Here is a 19,240-nt window from a genome sequence, read left to right on the forward strand (position 1 = left end):
ACAAATATGAGTTTCAATAGACTTCTCATCAGAAACTATAAAAGCCTGAAGACAATGGAAATGACATCTTTAGAATGCTAATAGAAAAAACTATCAACCCAGAATTCCATATACAGCAATAATATCTTTCAAAAAATTAAGGCAAAATAAAGATTTTTTCCAGAAAAACAAAGCTGATCATAAAGGAAAAACTAAGATTTTTTAAAAGAAGGAACAGGATACAAGATAGAAATTAGATCTACACAAAGAAAAGAAGTGAGGGAAATTGTAAAAAGTAAATATGAAAGATTTTTTCTTATTTTTAATCAATTTAGAAGTTAATTTACTGTCAAAGATAGAGAATCTCAAAAGCAGCAAAAGAGAAGTGACTTGTCACATACAAGGGATCCTCAATAAAATATCAGCAGATTTGTTATCAGAAACGTTGGAGGCCAGAAAGCAGTGGGCCAATATATTCAATGTGCTAAGAGAAAAAACCTGTCAAACAAGAATCCCAGGCTTCCCTGGTGGCACAGTGGTTGAGAGTCTGCCTGCCTATGCAGGGGACACGGGTTCGTGCCCCGGTCCAGGAAGATCCCACATGCCGCGGAGCAGCTGGGCCCGTGAGCCTTGGCTGCTGAGCCTGCGCGTCCAGAGCCTGTGCTTCAAGAGTGTGAGAGAAATTAAGACATTCATGGATTAACAAAAGCTGAGGAAGTTGATTATCACTACACCTGCCTGGCAAGGAATGTTTAAGAGTCCTGCAGGGTGCAATGAAAGGATATTAGACAGTCAAAGCTGGTATGAAGAAATAAATATCTCGATTAAGGAATCTGGGTGATGGCAGGCATCTGATTGAAGACAACAGCATCTGAGAAAATAGAAACCCTACCATTTGGATGATTCAGTGAACATACCATGGATTCATGGCTGTGGTTTTTCCATAGACTCTTAATCATTTCCTATTTAGGACTGTTGTGAAATAATTAATGTAAGTAATGGGGATATGTAAAGTCTCAAAGGATGACAGAAAAGCTCTACATTTAAAATAAGATCTGGGAAAAAAAGCATTTATAGGACTCACTCTCATAGGTCACATTTACATTTAAAATAAAAGCAACCATATGGAAATATTAGGCCAGTTTGTTTTTAAATGTCTATTTCTGACTTTGAATGTATTTACTTGAGTTTGTACATGTCTCAAAGAAATGAGGAAAATATGATGTTCTCAAAGGCCTACTTCTTCTTTGCCAAAGTGTCGAGAACATTCATGGTAACAAAACTATATCTACATAGCCACTCTAACACATTCATATGAATTAAAGGGCTTAAAAGTTATACTTCCAAAAAAACATTTCCTATTTCTTAATAAAATTTTAAACATTCTACTTTACTTCTTCAATGGGTTTTTTGAAGAGAGGTTCTACAGTTTCTTGGTCAGCAAATAGAGGAACTGAAGAGCTTGTGTTCTGTAGGCAAACGTTAACTGATAAATACCTAATGTCTGTAAGACTAAAAAATGTTTGGAGAGTTGTACATCTGCATGTTGTAGTTGGGTTAATGAGTTTCAAATTATATAACATAAGCAATATAATTTTTTAAAAATTAAAGTCAACCTTTTCCCTTAAGGAGTCTACAGTATAAAACAATGATTTTCAATGTGTGCTTATGGATCCCTGTAGGGGGTTGTCCTGAGACCCCTTCACTTACTGAAGAGTCAAAACTATTTTCATCATAATACTAAGATGTTATTTGCCTTTTACACTGTGTCAATATTTGCAATGATAGTACAAAAGCAATGGTGGTGAAACTGCTGGCACAAATCAAGGCAGAGGCACCCGACTGTTAGCAGTAACCATTGCATTCTTCATAGCCAGGCATTCACAGTATTGAAAACAAAAGATGACCTTCACTTAAGAATGTTCTTGATAAAGGAGTAAAAATTAATTTTATTAAACTTCAACTTTATATATTAATATGAACTCACATTTGAATACATACCAATATTACTTAGTTAAAAGGTATTATTAAAAATAAAATTACAAAAAAATAAAAAAATAAAATTACATAAACTGACAGTTCAATAAATCGTATTTGAAAGTATTATATCTACTGTATCCCTATATGGGAAATACCGTGTGTGTGTGTGTGTGTGTGTGTGTGTGTGTGTGTGTTTCTCAACATTTCTGCACATTCAGTGATGATATATTAGTAGTTTGAAGTCAGACATGGTGGGTGTGCCTATACCACAGAAATCAGTAAATGGTACATGTCTAAAATTTTACCCTTGAAGAAACATTTACCCCAGTTGTTAAACATTTACCAGCACATCACTGGATATAATCTACCTAAACAAAAGTTCAGTGGGATCTGTGATGGTTAATTTTATGTGTCAACTTGACTAGGCTAAGGGATGCCAAGACAGATGGTAAAACATTATTTCTGGGTGTGCCTGTGTTTCTGGAAGAGATTAGCATTTGCATCAATAGACTGAGTAAAGAAAATCTGCCCTCACCAATGTGGGCATGCATCATCCGATCTGTTGAGGGCCCAAATAGAACAAAAATGGTGAAAGAAGAGTGAATTCTTATTGTCTCTTTCTGAGCTAGGATGTCAGATATAGTAGCTTCTGGTTTTCAGGCCCTTCAGACTCTGGGACTTATACCAGCAGTCCCCCAGTTCTCAAGCCTTTGGCCTGAGACTGGGAGTTACACCACTGACTCTCCTAGTATTCAGGCCTTTGGACTGGGACTAAATTATACCACTGGCTTTCCTGGTTCTCCAGTTTGCAGAAGGCAGATTGTGGGACTTATCCTCCTTAACCAGTGAGCCAATTTCTATACTAAATCTCTTCTTATATATAACTATATATCTATAAAAAAGATGTATTCGTTCTGTTTTTTCTAGAGAATGCTAATACAGAGTCATCATTAATTTAAGTATATTAGGTGGTCCTGAAACCCAAAAGTTTAAGAACTCCTGATCTAAGATAATCTTGCAGCATTAGTCTTTAACAGTTTGTTCCTTACCTAGTCTATCTGAGAATGTAAGGATATGCTATTCATAGACCCTTCATCAAATCATCCCACCTTGCCTCTTTTCAGGAACCTAACTATACTACTCCTACTCCTAATCCTACTCCTACTCTTTCTCCTACAACTGCTGCTGTTGCGTTTAACTGCAACTATTGCAATAAATAGTTGACATTTATTGTGTGATAAGTGCCTGACTCTACTAAGTATTTTATGATCATTATTTCATTTATTTCTTACAAGAACCCTACAAGATAGGAACATTTATAATTTTCATTCTATAGATGTGAAAACTGAAGCTGTGAGACATTGACTAACTTGCCCAAGTTTAAATCCAGGTCTATACAACTCTAAAATGAACCACTTATTCATTTCAATTAATCATCTATTCATTCACTCACTCTTTTTGTACTTGAGATTTATGTAGGTATTTAATTTGTTGCATGAAAATGGCCCATCTCCTTTATGGAACATCTCTTGAGGGCTGGGATGGTGCCCTATAATTTTTTTTAGTCCCTCAACTATTATTTATGCACTTTGAGGTGCTCAAATAATAATTGTTGAAGACTGAGTTCTCAGTGTTTGACAAAGTGTCTATTACATCAGAGATTTTAAACTCTAAGATACTATTCATTCAATGAATACCTATAAGCATCTATGACGTAAAAGATGCTGTGCTAGATGCAGAAGGCACATACAGTCTCTGCTAATGAAGCTTATGTTCCAATAGAAGAGATAAACATTAAACAAGTAAATGATTTAAACTGTGATGACTATTATTTTGCAGGAAATGATGTGTATATGAGAGTCATTAACTTAGTCTGGGAGATGACCAGAAGAAGTCCCTCAAAGAAATGAACTAAAGAATGAACTGAGTGAATTACAGAAAGTTAGATGAAATGAAATGGCAGAGGATTATGTCCCAGATGAAGGAACAAGATAAAACCCCAGAAAAACAACTAAATGAAGTGGAGATAGGCAACTGTCCAGAAAAAGAGTTCAGAATAATGATAGTGAAGATGATCCAGGGTCTCAGAAAAAGAATGGAGGCAAAGACTGAGAAGATGCAAGAAATGTTTAACAAAGATCTAGAAGAACTAAAGAACAAACAGAGATTAACAATACAATAACTGAAATGAAAAATACACTATAAGGAATCAACAGCAGAATAAATAAGGCAGAAGAATGGATAAGTGACCTGGAAGACAGAATAGTGGAAATCACTGCCGTGGAATAGAATAAAGAAAAAAGAATGAAAAGAAATGAAGACAGCCTAAGAGACCTCTGGGACAACATTAAATAAACCAACATTTACATTATAGGGGTCCCAGAAGGAGAAGAGAGAGAGAAAGGACTTGAGAAAATATTTGAAGAGATAATAGCTGAAAACTTCCCTAGCATGGGAAAGGAAACAGTCAACCAAGTTCAGGAAGGGCAGAGAGTCCCAGGCAGGATAAACCCAAGGAGGAACACACTGAGACACATAGTAAAAAAATTGACAAAAATTGAAGACAAAAAAATATTAAAAGCAACAAGGGAAATATGACAAATAACATACAAGGGAATCCCCATAAGATTATCAGCTGATTTCTCAGCAGAAACTCTGCAAGCCAGAAGGGAGTGGCAAGGAAATATTTAAAGTGATGAAACAGAAGAATCTACAACCAAGAATACTCTACCCAGCAAGTCTCTCATTCAGATTTGATGGAGAAATCAAAAGCTTTACAGACAAGCAAAAGCTAAGAGAATTCAGCACCACCAGACCAGCTTTGCAACAAATGTTAAAGGAACTCCTCTAGGTGGGAAAGAGACTAGCAACTACAAAAATACCTTGTACATATATACACTGTTATAGCAAAACCTCATGGGAACAGTAAACCCAAAAACTACAACAGATACACACATGAAAAAGAAAAAGCAACCCAAACACAACACTACAGATGTTCATCAGACTATAAGAGAAGAGAACAAAAGAGGAAGGGAAGAAAAAAGACCTACAAAAACAAACACAAAACAATTAAGAAAATGGCCATAGGAATACATGTATCGATAATTACCTTAAATGTAAATGGATTAAATGCACCAACCAAAAGACACAGACTGGCTGAGTGGATACAAAAGCAAGACCCGTGTATATGCTGTCTAACACAGACCCACCTCAGACCTAGGAACACATACAGGCTGAAAGTGAGGGGATGGAAGAAGGTATTCCACACAAATGGAAATCAAAAGAAAGCTGGAGTAGCAATACTCATATAAGACAAAATAGACTTTAAAATAAAGACTGTTATAAAAAACAAAGAAGGGCACTACATAATGATCAAGGGATCAATCCAAGAAGAAGACATAACAATTATAAATATATATGTACTCAACAAAGGAGCACCTAAATATATAAGGCAGATACTAACAGCCATAAAGGGAGAAATTGACAGTAACACAATAATAGTGGGGCACTTTAAGAAGCCATTTTTATCAATGGAAAGATCATCCAGACAGAAAATCAATAAGGAAACACAGGCCTTAGGTGACACATTAGACCAGATGGACTTAATTGATAGAACATTCCATCCCAAAGCAGCAGGACACATATTCTTCTTAAGTGCACATGGAACATTCTCCAGGATTGACCATATGCCGGGCCACAAGACAAACCTTAAATTTAAGAAAACTGAAATCATATCAAGCATTTCTTCCGATCACAACACTATGAGATTACAAATAAACTACAAGAAAAAAAAACTATAAAAAACACAAACACGTGGAGGCTAAACAATATGCTACTAAACAACCAATGGATCACTGAAGAAATTAAAAAATACCTAGAGACAAATGAAAATGAAAGCACAATGATCCAAAACTTATGGGATGCAGCAAAAGCAGTTCTAAGAGGGATGTTTATAGCAATAAAATCTTACCTCAGGAAACAAGAAAAATCTCAAATAAACAACCTAAGCTTACACCTAAAGAAACTAGGGAAAGAAGAACAAACCCCAAAGTTAGTAGAAGGAAAGAAATCATAAAGATCAGAGCAGAAATAAATGAAATAGAGACAAAGAAAACAATAGCAAAGATCAATGAAACTAAAAGCTGGTTCTTTGAAAAGAAAAACAAAATTGATAAACATTTAGCCAGAATCATCAAGAAAAAAAGGGCAAGGACTCAAATCAATAAAATTAGAAATGAAAAAGGAGAAGTTACAACTGACACCACAGAAATACAAAGGATCATAAAAGACTACTACAAGCAACTATATGCCAATAAAATGACAACCTGGAAGAAATGGACAAATTCTTAGAAAGGTACAGTCTCCCAAGACTGAAGCTGGAAAAAATAGAAAATATGAACAGACTAATCACAAGCACTGAAATTGAAACTGTGATTAAAATACCCCCAACAAACAAAAGTCCAGGACCTGATGGCTTCAGAGGCAAATTCTATCAAACATTTAGAGAAGAGATAACACCTATCCTTCTCACACTCCTCCAAAATATAGCAGAGGGAGAAACACTCCCAAACTCATTCTATGAGGCCACCATCACCCTGAAACCAAAACCAGACAAAGATACCACAAAAAAAGAAAATTACAGGCCAATACCACTGATGAACCCAGACACAAAAATTCTCAACAAAATACTAGCAAACCGAATCCAACAATACATTTAAAGAATCATACACTATGATCAAGTGGAATTTATCCCAGGGATCAAAGGATTTTTCAATATCCACAAATCAATCAGTGTGATACCCCACATCAACAAATTGAAGAATAAAAACCATATGATCATCTCAACAGATGCAGAAAAGCTTTTGACAAAATCCAGCACAGATTTATGATAAAAACTCTCCAGAAAGTGGACATAGAGGGGAATATACCTAAACATAATAAAGGCCATATACAACAAACCTACAGCTAACATCATACTCAATGGTGAAAAGCTGAAAGCATTTCCTCTAAGATCAGGAAGAAGACAAGAATGTCCACTCTTGCCACTTTTTTTTTTTTGCGGTATGCAGGCCTCTCACTGTTGTGGCCTCTCCCATTGCGGAGCAGAGGCTCCGGACACGCAGGCCCAGCGGCCATGGCTCACGAGCCCAGCTACTCCGCGGCATGTGGGATCTTCCCGGACCGGGGCACCAACCCGTGTCCCCTGCATCGGCAGGCGGACTCTCAACCACTGCGCCACCAGGGAAGCCCAATTGCCACTTTTATTCAACATAGTTTTGGAAGTCCTAGCTATGGCAATCAGAGAAGAAAAATAAATAAAAGGTATCCAAACTGGAAAAGGAGATGTTAAACTGTCACTGTTTGCAGATGACATGATACTATACATAGAAAATCCTAAAGATGCTACCAGAAAACTACTAGAGCTCATCAATGAATTTGGTAACATTGCAGGTTACAAAATTAATAAACAGAAATCTGTTGCATTTCTATACACTAACAATGAAAGATCAGAAACAGAAATTCAAGAAACAATCCCATTTAGCATCGCATCGAAAAGAGTAAAATACGTAGGAATAAACCTACCTACAGAGACAAAAGACCTGTACTCTGAAAACTATAAGACACTGATGAAAGAAATCAAAGAAGACACAAACAGATGGAAAAATATACCACGTTCTTGGATTGGAAGAATCAATATTATCAAAATGAGTATACTACCCAAGGCAATCTACAGATTCAATGCAATTCCTATCAAATTACCAATGGCATTTTTCACAGAAGTAGAACAAAAAATCATAAAATTTGTATGGAGACACAAAAGACCCTGAATAGCCAAAGCAACCTTGAGAAAGAAAAACAGAGCTGGAGGAACCAGACTCCCTGGCCTCAGACTATACTACAAAGCTATAGTCGTCAAAACAGTATGGTACTGGCACAAAAATAGAAACATAGATCAATGGAACAGGATAGAAAGCCCAGAAATAAACCCACACACCTATGGTCAATTAATCTATGACAATGGAGGCAAGACTACACAATGGTGGAAAGACAGTCTCTTCAACAAATGGAGCTGGGAAAACTGGACAGCTACACTAAAAAAATGAAATTAGATAATTCTTTAACACTATGCACAAAAATAATCTCAAAATGGATTAAAGACCTAAATGTGAGACCAGACACTATAAAACTCCTAGAGGAAAACATAGGCAGAACACTCTCTGACATAAATCGCAGCAATATTTTTTTCAATTTGTCCCCCAGAATAATGGAAATAAAAACAAAAATAAACAAATGGGACATAATTAAACTCAAAAGCTTTTGCACAGCAAAGGAAACCATAAACAAAATGACAAGACAACCCACAGAGTGGGAGAAAATACTTGCAAATGATGTGACTGCCAAGGGATTAGACTCCAAAATTTACAAAGAGTTCATGAGGCTTAATATCCTCAAAACAAACAACCCAATCAAAAAATGGGCAGAAGACCTAAATAGACATTTTTCCAAAGAAGACATACAGATTGCCAAGAGGCACATGAAAAGATGTTCAACATCACTAATTATTAGAGAAATGCAATAACTATGAGATATCACCTCACACCAGTCAAAATGGCTATCATCAAAAAATCCACAAACAGTAAATGCTGGAGAGGGTTTGGAGAGAAGGGACCCCTCCTACACTGCTGGTGGGAATGTAAATTGGTACAGCCGCTTTCGAGAACAGTATGGAGAACAGTTCATTAAAAAACTAAAAACAGATCTACCATATGACCCTGCAATCCCACTCCTGGGCACATATCCAGAGAAAAACATGGTCCGAAAGGATACATGTACCCCAATGTTCATTGCAGCACTGTTTACAATAGCCAAGACATGGAAGCAACCTAAATGTCCACTGACAGAGGAATGGATAAAGAGGATGTGGTACATATATACAATGGACTATTACTCAGCCATTAAAAAGAATGAAATAATGCCATCTGCAGCAACATGGATGGAACTAGAGATTGTCATACTGCGTGAAGTAAGTCAGATAGAGAAAGAGAAATATCATATGATATTCCTTATATGTGGAACCTAAAAAGGTATGATACAAGTGAACTTATTTGGAAAATAGAAACAGACTCACCGACCTATAGAACAACTTACAGTTACTGGGGGGAAGGGTGGGGGGAAGGGATAGTTAGGGAGTTTGGGATCGACGTGTACACACTGCTATATTTAAAATGGATAACCAACAAGGACCTACTGTATAGCACAGGGAACTCTGCTCAATGTTATGTGGCAGCCTGGATGGGAGGGGAGTTTGGGGGAGAATGTATACATGTCTATGTATGGCTGAGTTGCTTCGCTGTGTACCTGAAACTATCACAATATTGTTAATTGGCTATACTCCAATATAAAATTAAAAATTTTTTAAATATAGGAAATAAAATATAAAGTGGATAGAAAAGAATTTTATGATTAAAAAAAAAGAATGAATTGGGCAGCTCAAGGAGTAGAAGGGGAGTGTTCCATGAAGAGGGAATGAAAAAACAGTATATCTATTCAACCAATGTATTATGAAGAAGGCACTTGGTAACTATTTGTTGCGTGAAGATTTGGCTAGCACACATGGAAAAGCAGTCTTGCCTTTAAGAGACCCAAGCAATTTTAAGTGCTTTGAATTCTCATGTAATATACTCAAAAAAATATCTAATAGGCAGAATAGAAAGATTAAAAAATAGATCAAGTTAAAGTAATAAATATGGAATGAATAAATTGGCTTCATAGGATGCCCATATGACATAGAGAGGACAAGAGAGTTGAGGGACTTTCTTGGTGATCCAGTGGTTAAGACACCATCCTTCCATTGCAGGGGGCCCGGGCTCAATTCCTGGTCAGGGAACTAGATCCCTCATGCCACAAGTAAAAGATCCTGCATGCTGCAACTAAAGATCTCGCACACCACAACGAAGATCCCGCGTGCTGCAACTAAGACCTGGCATAGCCAAATAAATAAATAAATATTACAGAAAAAAGAGAGAGCGAGTTGAGGCAAGGTCCTAGATGGCTGTCTCTAGAATGTGCAACCCTCAGCATTACACAGGCATAAAGAAGTCATGTATCTTAATGGAAAAGAGTCTCCAAGGGAGCAGAGACTCAACACCTGTGTCCCTACAGGAGTCCTAAAAGGTGTCTTATTACTGGGTCTATATATTATGCAGCCAAATCTTTCACTCATATTAATCAGCCTGTATTTCTTGTGCCTGTCAGCCTAATTAAAATGTGTGTAAGCCAAGGAAATTAGAAGGTTGGTCATCTTGAGGGCTGAGAGGAATGAAGCAGGAGAAAAAGGCTAGGGCTGCACTTCCTTCAGAGATCAGAAGAGAGACTGTTAACTGCTGGTTATACAAAACCTATTAATATCTTAGTTTTGACTCTAGGTTGAATACACCTTCCTAAACAGCATGCGCAGAACTCTAAAGTAATAAATGCAGAAAATCTCTTAATTGTTAAAGAAATCTTCTAATAAAGATCAAGGCGAGTTCATTGAGCAGGACACACCTAGGACAATTTAGAGATGTTTAGGAGGTCTACAGACTTCCTCACAATATCTGCTCTACATGCAGATTTATTAGTTATACCAGCAGTAGTGGGGTAACTATGTTAAACTTTTTGATATTCTAAACTAGGAATATTGATGAGGGTAGGCTTTAGTGATACAGTCCTTGAAAGTACCTATGAAGCATATCAGAGATGCCAATTTGATATGTAACTTGAGTCCTAGTGACCTCTTCGTGCTAGTATATTAACCATTAAATATAGTTGTATCCTGAGGGACTTTTATAGTACTTGGGAGTTCTCCAAAAAAGGGGCCTACCACATCCCCTAAGATACATGATAAGAACATTCTTCAAATTGATGGGCTAGAGAAGTCTCCATCACAAAGCCTGCTTTAAAGGCCCGAGATTTATTCTTAGATCCCAGATAAAAAATAAGCCACATAAAGTGCCTGACACATGGTCTGTGCTTAGTAAGTATTTGTTGAATCAATGCTGAATAAGAGCTGTATGGTTACATCTCCTAGGAATTTTCTTCTCTTTGATTTCAGGTTCCTCATGCCCTTGGCTCTAGGTGCCTCAGGATGAGAAAGTCACCACTGCTCCCCATATGACTTCCTCATATATTGTAAATGCTCAGTAACAATTCATATAGAAATAGTAACTGAGTTCTTGTGGCATAAATGTTGCTTCTCCTCTACAAACTACTGTGGCTTCATCCCCTATAGAGAATAATCCCACTTGTTTCAGCCATTCCCACCCTTTGCCCACCAGGGCTTCCAAGATTTTCTGCCTGGCTCCACATGTTCCATGAAGTATCCAGAGCCTGCTGATTCTGTGGGGGAAGACTCTTGAAGTTAGAAGAGTGCTCAATCAATTCTCCTGGAGCCTGGATTATTCCAGGCCTTTGAGTCAAACAGTTATAGCATCTCTAGCCCCTGAAGACACAGGGGGAGTTTTAACAGTGGTTTCTTCTTCAACTGTCAGAGGAGCAGATCCTAGCAAGAGCTGGGAGACAACTCTTGCCATCTTCCAGGCAAGAATGCCTGGTCTCTTCAGCTCTCCTGTTCTCCCATGTGCCAGGGTTCCTGCTTAGCCCTGCCCACCTTTGGGCAAAACCGCTGCTGCTTGAGGATGCCCAGCAAGAGCTGAAAGACCTTAATATCAAGGCCTTAATATCAAGATAAGAGCATAAATCAGCAAGTTTCTGTATCCCTCAGGCATCTCTGATGCCTCTGAGAAGCTGAATCAGGACATCTACTCATTCCACACTTATAGCCTTCTCAAGAAACAACCTGCCATCCTTGGTCCCCATCCCAAAGTTCATCCAGCAGGAGGCAAGGAGACACCTGCAGCTCCACAGACAGAAGAGCCCCCAAATCCTAATCTCTTCCATCGTCAAAGATAGACTATCTACAGGGACCCATGGAGAGCAAAAACTGGAGCTGGGCTGGAAAAAAACACATCAAGGGCTGCTGTACATTTCAAGTTTTAAGGAGTGCAGGAAGCTGGAAGTCATCAGGCCTGGTCTCAGTTTTCCTAAAGTCAGCTCAGTCTCTCCATGGGTCTAGTGCTTAATCAGGAGTGCTGACATTCCCAGGAGGAAAGTCAGGAGAACAGAAGTCCTAATTCCTGTAAAGAGCTTCCTCTGGCATCTGTTTCTAGGAGTTAATTGGCATGAAGGATGACTACCAACTGCGACATGGAGACAAATGGCCTGAAATCTACCCCATGTCATATTGGCCTCCTTGGGACACCAGAACAAAGCCCAAACAATTCACACAGCAGCAGTCCCTCTGTCCTCAATGTAGGTGGGACACCAGTCCCGTCTACTGTGGCTGCATTCTGTAGGCAGGCCCTAGTCAAGAAATGGGCACCAAAGTATGCACAGGCATCTCTGCACTTCCAGAGGAGACACCCATGACTTACTACTTATGAGGGCTAGGGATTTCAGAACAGTCTTTTCTTAGGCTTTGAGTATTGGGTATTTGGTACACTCTGGATCCTTCTGGGATTTTTGCTGACCTAGGGGAATATAGATAAAGACCCAGACCTCTGTGGACAAGTATACACAGATACTTTCATACAAAATCCAGATCTCATAATTTAGACTTCTTTACCACTAGGGAATCCTGATTAGTGAGGATTTTATTTAATGACTGTATTTAAATATAACTCACAGAGACCAGCTACATGAAAGGTCTGCACATCATCAGGGAGCAATTTCAGCTGTTGATGCAGTCAGCTGGGTGCCTCAACCCTAAACAGCTGCAGTTGATATACAGCAACATTCCCTTGCTCATTGACCGCAAATAAAATCTCTTGGAGAGCCTGCAGAATAAGCCCTGCAAGCCCTGGCTCATGTTGGGCCCTGGAAGGGCTGCCCTTTACATTCCAAGTTTTAAGAAGTACAAGAGAATGAAGCAAAAGCCAGCATGCCTGGTCTCAGTTTTTCTAAAATTGCAGTCCCCCGCACCCACTATACTCCATCTCTGCTTGCATCTTTCCTAAGCATTTTGCCATCTACCATATTACAGTTGACCCTTGAACAACATGGGAATTAGGAGCACTGACCCTCTGTAGTCGTAAACCCCAGAATAAATTAGGGAGTTGGTTCTCCCTATACATGTTTCTTCCTTACAGGTGGTTCTGTTCACGGGTTCAACCAGGCCAGATAGTGTAGTATTTATTACTGAAAAAAAAATCAGTGTATAAGTGGACCCGTGCAGTTCACACTTGTGTGGTCCAAGGGCCAACTGTTTATTTTCTCTCTCCTCACTAAATTATTATTTTCAAAAGGGCAGGAACTTTTGTTTCTTGGTCTCAGCAATATCTCCAGGTCTAAGAACAGTACACGGTGATTACAGGGGACTACAATTTTAGATGGGTAGCCAGCAAAGGCCTTACTGATGTTCAAACCTCAAAGGGTTATGTAAGCACTAGGGTGAGGATGCATAGAGTGGGCTGAGTGCCTGGTACACAGTAAGCTACTTTCCCCCCTTTCCTTAGTCACTGACTCCCATTCCAGGACCCAAGCCCTCAACCCTCAACCTCTGTTTAAGGGCCAGTTCAAGCCCCACTTCCTAAAACGCATTTCCTAGTGTTCACTATTCTCTCTCTCATTCACGTCCTTAGAAACATCTCTGATCCTTTCATACAAACGCCAGGTTCTTGCCCAAGTTCCATCAGTAAGTTGCTGTTTGTCTTTGGGCAAGTCACTTTAAACTGGTTCTCATTTTTCATCAGTAAAATGAAAAAGTCATATTAGACCACCTACCTTCTGGCTCTAATATTTTATGACTCTAAGAGCAAAACCCACATCCCCACTCCCTTCACAGCTCATTCAACAATCCTAACGGCAGCTGGTTTCCCGGGGTGCAGTGTCTCAGCAAAACCCCAAGCCCTAAGCTGGGTCAGGCACCGCCAATCCCGCGGAAGAATTAGAAGAAATCGGCCGTCCCATCAACACCTGACCTTACCAGAACGCCCGCCCTCCCGGCATTTCCGGCTCTTGCCTAGATTTTCTTCCGGAACCCTTGCTCCCGTCTGACTCCGCCCCTCCTCTACTCTTCAGAGTCCATTGGCTGTTTCTTTGAGGAAGCGGAGCACATCCCGACGTTGATTGGTCTCTGTCATTGTTGATGAGTTAGTTACAAACAAGGCGTGCCTGGTCTCCCTGGTAACGCCCGGCTGCTAAGTCCTGATTGGTCCATAGCCTAATCCCCTTTTCCGTCCCAACTGCCAGTGGTTGAGTCCCTTGGCGGGGCGCTGCAGCGGTAGGTGTCGCGTACGGGATTCCCGAGCTGACGTGGCTTAAATTTGGGAGGGGGGCAGCTGGAGCCTCCGGCGACAGCCTCTTCCAGGTGAGTGGGGGACGCTCCCCAACTCTGCGCTTCCTTGAGCCTTGTAACGGTCACCCCCGCCACAGGACCCGCGGGGCTGCCAAAGCAGCCACACTCGGATTCCCTCCCCGTCCTGATTCAGTCCCGGATCCGGCCGTTCAGTCCGCCTCCCTTCACCTACCAGGCCTAGTTCTAATCGTCCACCCGCCAGCTGGCCCCGCCGGATGGCTTCGGGGTCGCCCTGTGCAGCCTCTAGGCACATATGCACTCTTTACCCCATCCCCAGGACGTTTCTCCTCCGGGAGCGACGGAGAAAGGCGCTCCGGGCGGTTCTGTCAGGACGGCCTTGTTCCCTGAGCGGCCTGCTCAGGCTGACCTGTGTACGCAACAGCTGACGTCGGAGAGAACCTGCCAGGCCCCTGCGCTCAGGCCCTAAACAAACTTAGTGTCGGGAAGGGGAGGCGGGACCCAGACAAACCAAAAGTCTTGAGGGCAGAGATCGCAGAAACATTGGCGACAGTAACTCAAACGAGGGCCTGACGAATGATCCTGCTAATGAGTGGCTGGAGAGATTCGGAGAGAGGGAAGATCCTTGCGATCCCATCAGCACTAAAGTCCCAGGAATCAGAGGTGGTCAGGCAGTTAGAGGAAAGGGAACCCTTAATAGAGTTTGGAGGAAAAAGAACTTGATTTGGTGGTGTGGAGGATGTTTATTCTGCGTAACAGGAGTGGTGCGTAGGAGTGTGAAGCAGAGGATGAGCCCCTCGACAAATGAGGAATATATTTGTCTGACTTACTCAAAGAGTTCCAGTTGGTCTGTGCGGAGAGGACAGTTTAAGAGTGGGGCAGAGATATTTAAAAATCACTGGATAAGTACTTTCACTTTTGGAAGTAGTTGGAAGCTTTCTGAGCTTTTAAAGGCTCTCACAGTTCTGTGCAAGATGGCAGTGGAGAACTCCCCGCAGAAAGGCTGGAGGCCTTTTCAGAAGAATGAAGTAATTAAATTTGGATGGTCAGAATAATTGTGAATGGTCAAAAAATTGCAGACGTTGTACACTGACTGTTTCACAGCTTTTACTTTTCATCCTTTGACCATGGAATGGCCATTTAATGCTTTCCTCTTCACTGTATTAAATTTGTTGGACTACATCAGTAGTTTCCAAACATTTTTAATTGCTTGCCCTATCAATAAAACTTTTTTTTGAGCAACCATCCTCTAAATACTGTATATTTAATTACAAATAATGTATGAATAACACTGTAAATATATTACTTATAAAATATACAAAAACATACATATTTAAAAGGATGAAAATAAATTCTTGCCCATCTTCTGGGACACTCCCACCCCAATCTGGAGATCACATAAAGATGTTTCCTTATTTTTTGAGAAAGGTGTTTGCATCTCTGAGGACTTCCAGATTGGGGAAATCCTTTTTATTTTAATTTATTATTATTATTATTATTGAGGACCTCCATTCCTCTGAGATGCAGCCTCTTCTAAAAATAATCATCTTTAGGATATAACTCTCTTTTCCCTCTGCTTGAATATTAAAGTCTCTCTTTTTATCCCCGTTACATTAGTGGATTAATTAAAAGGATGTTGATTTTTTTCTTGTTTATAAAAAATCATTCATAAACTTCTCTAGCTTAACTACTATTAGAAATAAATTATTTGGGACACATCTCATCACTGATCATTACCTACTGGTATATTGTTAGGAACCACTATATGAAAGGATGTTAAGCTCTACAATACTCCATTTTTAATTAAGCTAATTTAAAATCAGCAGTATGTGCTTTTGGTAAAAGTAAATTCAATACAAAAGGATATAATATAAAAACAAAAATCTCTTTCTCCTCTATGTACTGATCCTTTTCCCCATTCCCTATTTCCCAGAAGTAAGCACTGTAAATAATTTGTTTATTCTTAAGAAAATTTCTGATCATATTCAAGCACATGTGTAATATATATCCCTCTCCTTTTCTCTCTCACACAAGTTGAATCGTAATATACCTGCTATTCTACACCTTTTTTTTTTCCACTTTATACTATAAGGTATTTTTCCCATATCCATAAGTATAAACTATCCCATTCTTTTAAAAGGCTGTACAGCATTCCCCTGTAGAAATATCAAAATGTATTTAGCCTGTCCCCTACTGATGGACATTGATATTGTTTTCAGTCATTAGTCATCACAAACACTGCTGTAGGGACTTCCCCGGCAGTCCAGTGGTTAAGACTCTGTGCTTCGACTGCAGGGGGCATGGGTTTGATCCCTGGTCCAGGAACTAAGATCCTGCATACTGCGAGGCCAAAAATTTTAAAAAGTAAAAATAAACTCTCTTAAAAACAAACAAACAAAAACCACTGCTGTAGTGAATATCCATGTGCAAATATCCTTTGTTCCCTTGAATGAGCCTATCTATGGCATAAACAATACGGAATTCTTTAGAGCCCTACTACTGTGAGTCATTTCATTTTAGTCTAGTGGTTATATAACTGTAAGTATGTACAAGTATACGAGTGCCCTCATGCCTCCAGCACTATTTTCAGCCCCAGTGAAGAATGTTGGGTGATGAGGTTGCTCAGAAAATAGGTTATCTTCTGAATCTCTACCAGTAAAGAAGCTTTGTCGAGCTCTGTGACTGGGAAGATTACTTAACTTCCCTATGCCTTACACACTTTAATACTAGGGATATTGATAGAACTCCTCCTTGGAGTTGTTTTAAAAATAAAATGATGAGGATAAATAAGTTATTATATGTAAAGCAATTGGAGTAGTATTTAGTACATAGTACTGTGTATGTAAGTTATAGATACCGTTTACTGCTAAATTTGTTTAATAAAAACAAGTTTTTTTGTGTTATGAAAACTGGTTTTCCATTTTCTAACTGTAAAATTATATCATAGTATTGCATATGCTTTTCCCAGCTATATAGCACCATTTCCTATCAGCTTCTCAAACTGGTTGAGGATCACTTAGAATTAAGGAAAACTACTGAGGCTCAGCTAAACATGCATTGAGTGAGTTTGAGGACTGATACGGAAATACAACCATTTTCTGTGTTGTTGTTTCTGTGGGAAAATGTGATTTAAATTCCAAAGCAAGTGGTGCGTATGCATGTAGTCATAGGCATGTGCTCACTGTCTTCAGTTACTTTATTTTCCCATGCATTTTGTACTAGGTTCTCTGTGGTTGGGGCATGCCTTATATTTCTTTTTATATTTTTGTGGTTCTTAGCATAATGCTCCACACCAAGTAGATATTTTGAAAACAATTAGCAGTGAATACTGAGAAAATAAGACTCATGGAATTCTAAATGCCACCTCAACACAGAAGTGTTGAGATCCTGTGGCAGAATTTATAGAAGGTGTGGCCAGCATTGACTCTGAGGGATTGTTTTATTTGCCTGAATGTTTTATTGAACCCTGACCTTGGCATGAAGCTCTTTATTTTATTCTTTTCCCAAATTGCTATTCATGATTCTGGCGCTTTATAAAACAACAGCAAGAGCATTGCTTGTCCAGTAGTCACAGATATTCCTTACATTAATTTATTACTATATGTTTTCCCCTTTACTAATTTTTATATGTGCATTTGCCCATTTCTATCCTACAGTGAGCCTTTCAGAGGCAGAGATCCATCTTTCTTCGTTTAGCTTAAGCATGGCTACTTAGTGGCTCTCTTGCCCTCAGATTCCCAACCTCTGAGCTACCTAAAGACCCTAACTGTGCCTGAGGTGCCCATCCTTTTACACTTCCATGTTATTCCTTTAATGTCAACAGCTATAGAAATCACTCTTGCATCATGGAGTCATAAGGCAAAGTCCAAATAGAAAAGACAAGATAAATCCTTGTACTTACCTAGTTTTCATGATACTTAGTTCAGATGATGACCAGTTTATTATTATTATGAACTTGTGAATTTAAACATTTTTGGTGGATTTAAATATCTGTTGCAATTTAATTCATAATCTTATTAGAAACTCAGTTGTTCCTTTGGCCTGTGGGAACTTCTTCAGTTTGTCTCCTGGATCCTTTTGACATGACTCTATGTTAGTCTTTGTTAGCTTCCTTGCTATTTTGTATGAAAAAATGTTTCAGGCTCATTTTGTACCATTTCCTGCTTCAGAATTGAAATCAGCCATTTCTCTAAGAAGCCCTCCTATTAAAAAAAAATTTTTTTTTAACGGGGAATAGTATTTCAAGACTAGAAATACTTATTGCTTCTCAGTTTGTCATAGTTTTTTTTCAATGCACAGAGCTAGGAAAATATATGTGCTAAGGTAAAATACCTTATAGGTTCATACTGGTACTTTTGATTCAAATTCAAGATTAGTTTTTATTTTGGGGTTCTTAATTTCTTTTGTGTTATATGTCTATCTCCTTTTTTCATAATGACTGTATGATAGAATTACTATGCCCATAATTACTCATTTAATTCCACAGGGCACATATAATAGTTAAGGAATAATAATACTGATAATGAACACCGCCAATTTTGGTTGTTAAAATTTTTATAAGTTTTTTTTTGTATGTGCTATTTACATTTTCCCCATTTTTTAAAAATTGGAGCCCTATATGTTGTCAGAGCATATAATCATTAAATACTATGCTGTCTCCATCCCAGTCGTAGTTCTATGAGTAATATATTTAGTGCTCACACCAGTCCTTATGATGATGTTTCGTTAGTCATTTTGGTTATCTCAAGCTTTTTCTCTAATAGATGCCTTAGGAAAGGCTCCTGGGAAAATTTTTCATTAATTTTCTTGCAAGTTTGTAACATTCTGTCTGTGCTCTTTATATCTGAAGGTCATTTTTTCTGAAAATAAAATCCTTAGCTCACATTTTCTTTCCTTAAATATCTCAAGTCTGTAACTCCATTTTTTTTT

The 19,240-nt window shown here is 38.9% G+C and overlaps 2 protein-coding genes across 9 annotated transcripts in view; one reads left to right on the forward strand and one right to left on the reverse strand.

The window, feature by feature from the left end:
- The window catches only part of SLC15A2 (solute carrier family 15 member 2), a 779,020-nt gene that overhangs the window by 143,177 nt on the left and 616,603 nt on the right, over positions 1-19,240 (reverse strand). The window lies entirely within an intron of this gene.
- Positions 14,110-19,240, forward strand: part of GOLGB1 (golgin B1) — a 93,929-nt gene continuing 88,798 nt past the window's right edge. For 4 of the 8 annotated variants that reach the window (XM_033403333.2, XM_033403335.2, XM_033403334.2 and 1 more), the window contains exon 1: positions 14,119-14,365. The gene's annotated coding sequence lies outside the window, so the exon portion shown is untranslated. Of the gene's footprint in view, positions 14,366-19,240 lie in introns of all 8 variants that reach the window. The other 4 variants (XM_033403328.2, XM_033403329.2, XR_007477525.1 and 1 more) reach the window with 3 other exon arrangements.

The sequence above is a fragment of the Orcinus orca genome, chromosome 5 (assembly GCF_937001465.1).
Source record: "Orcinus orca chromosome 5, mOrcOrc1.1, whole genome shotgun sequence".
In the NCBI taxonomy this organism is placed as follows: Eukaryota; Metazoa; Chordata; class Mammalia; order Artiodactyla; family Delphinidae; genus Orcinus; species Orcinus orca.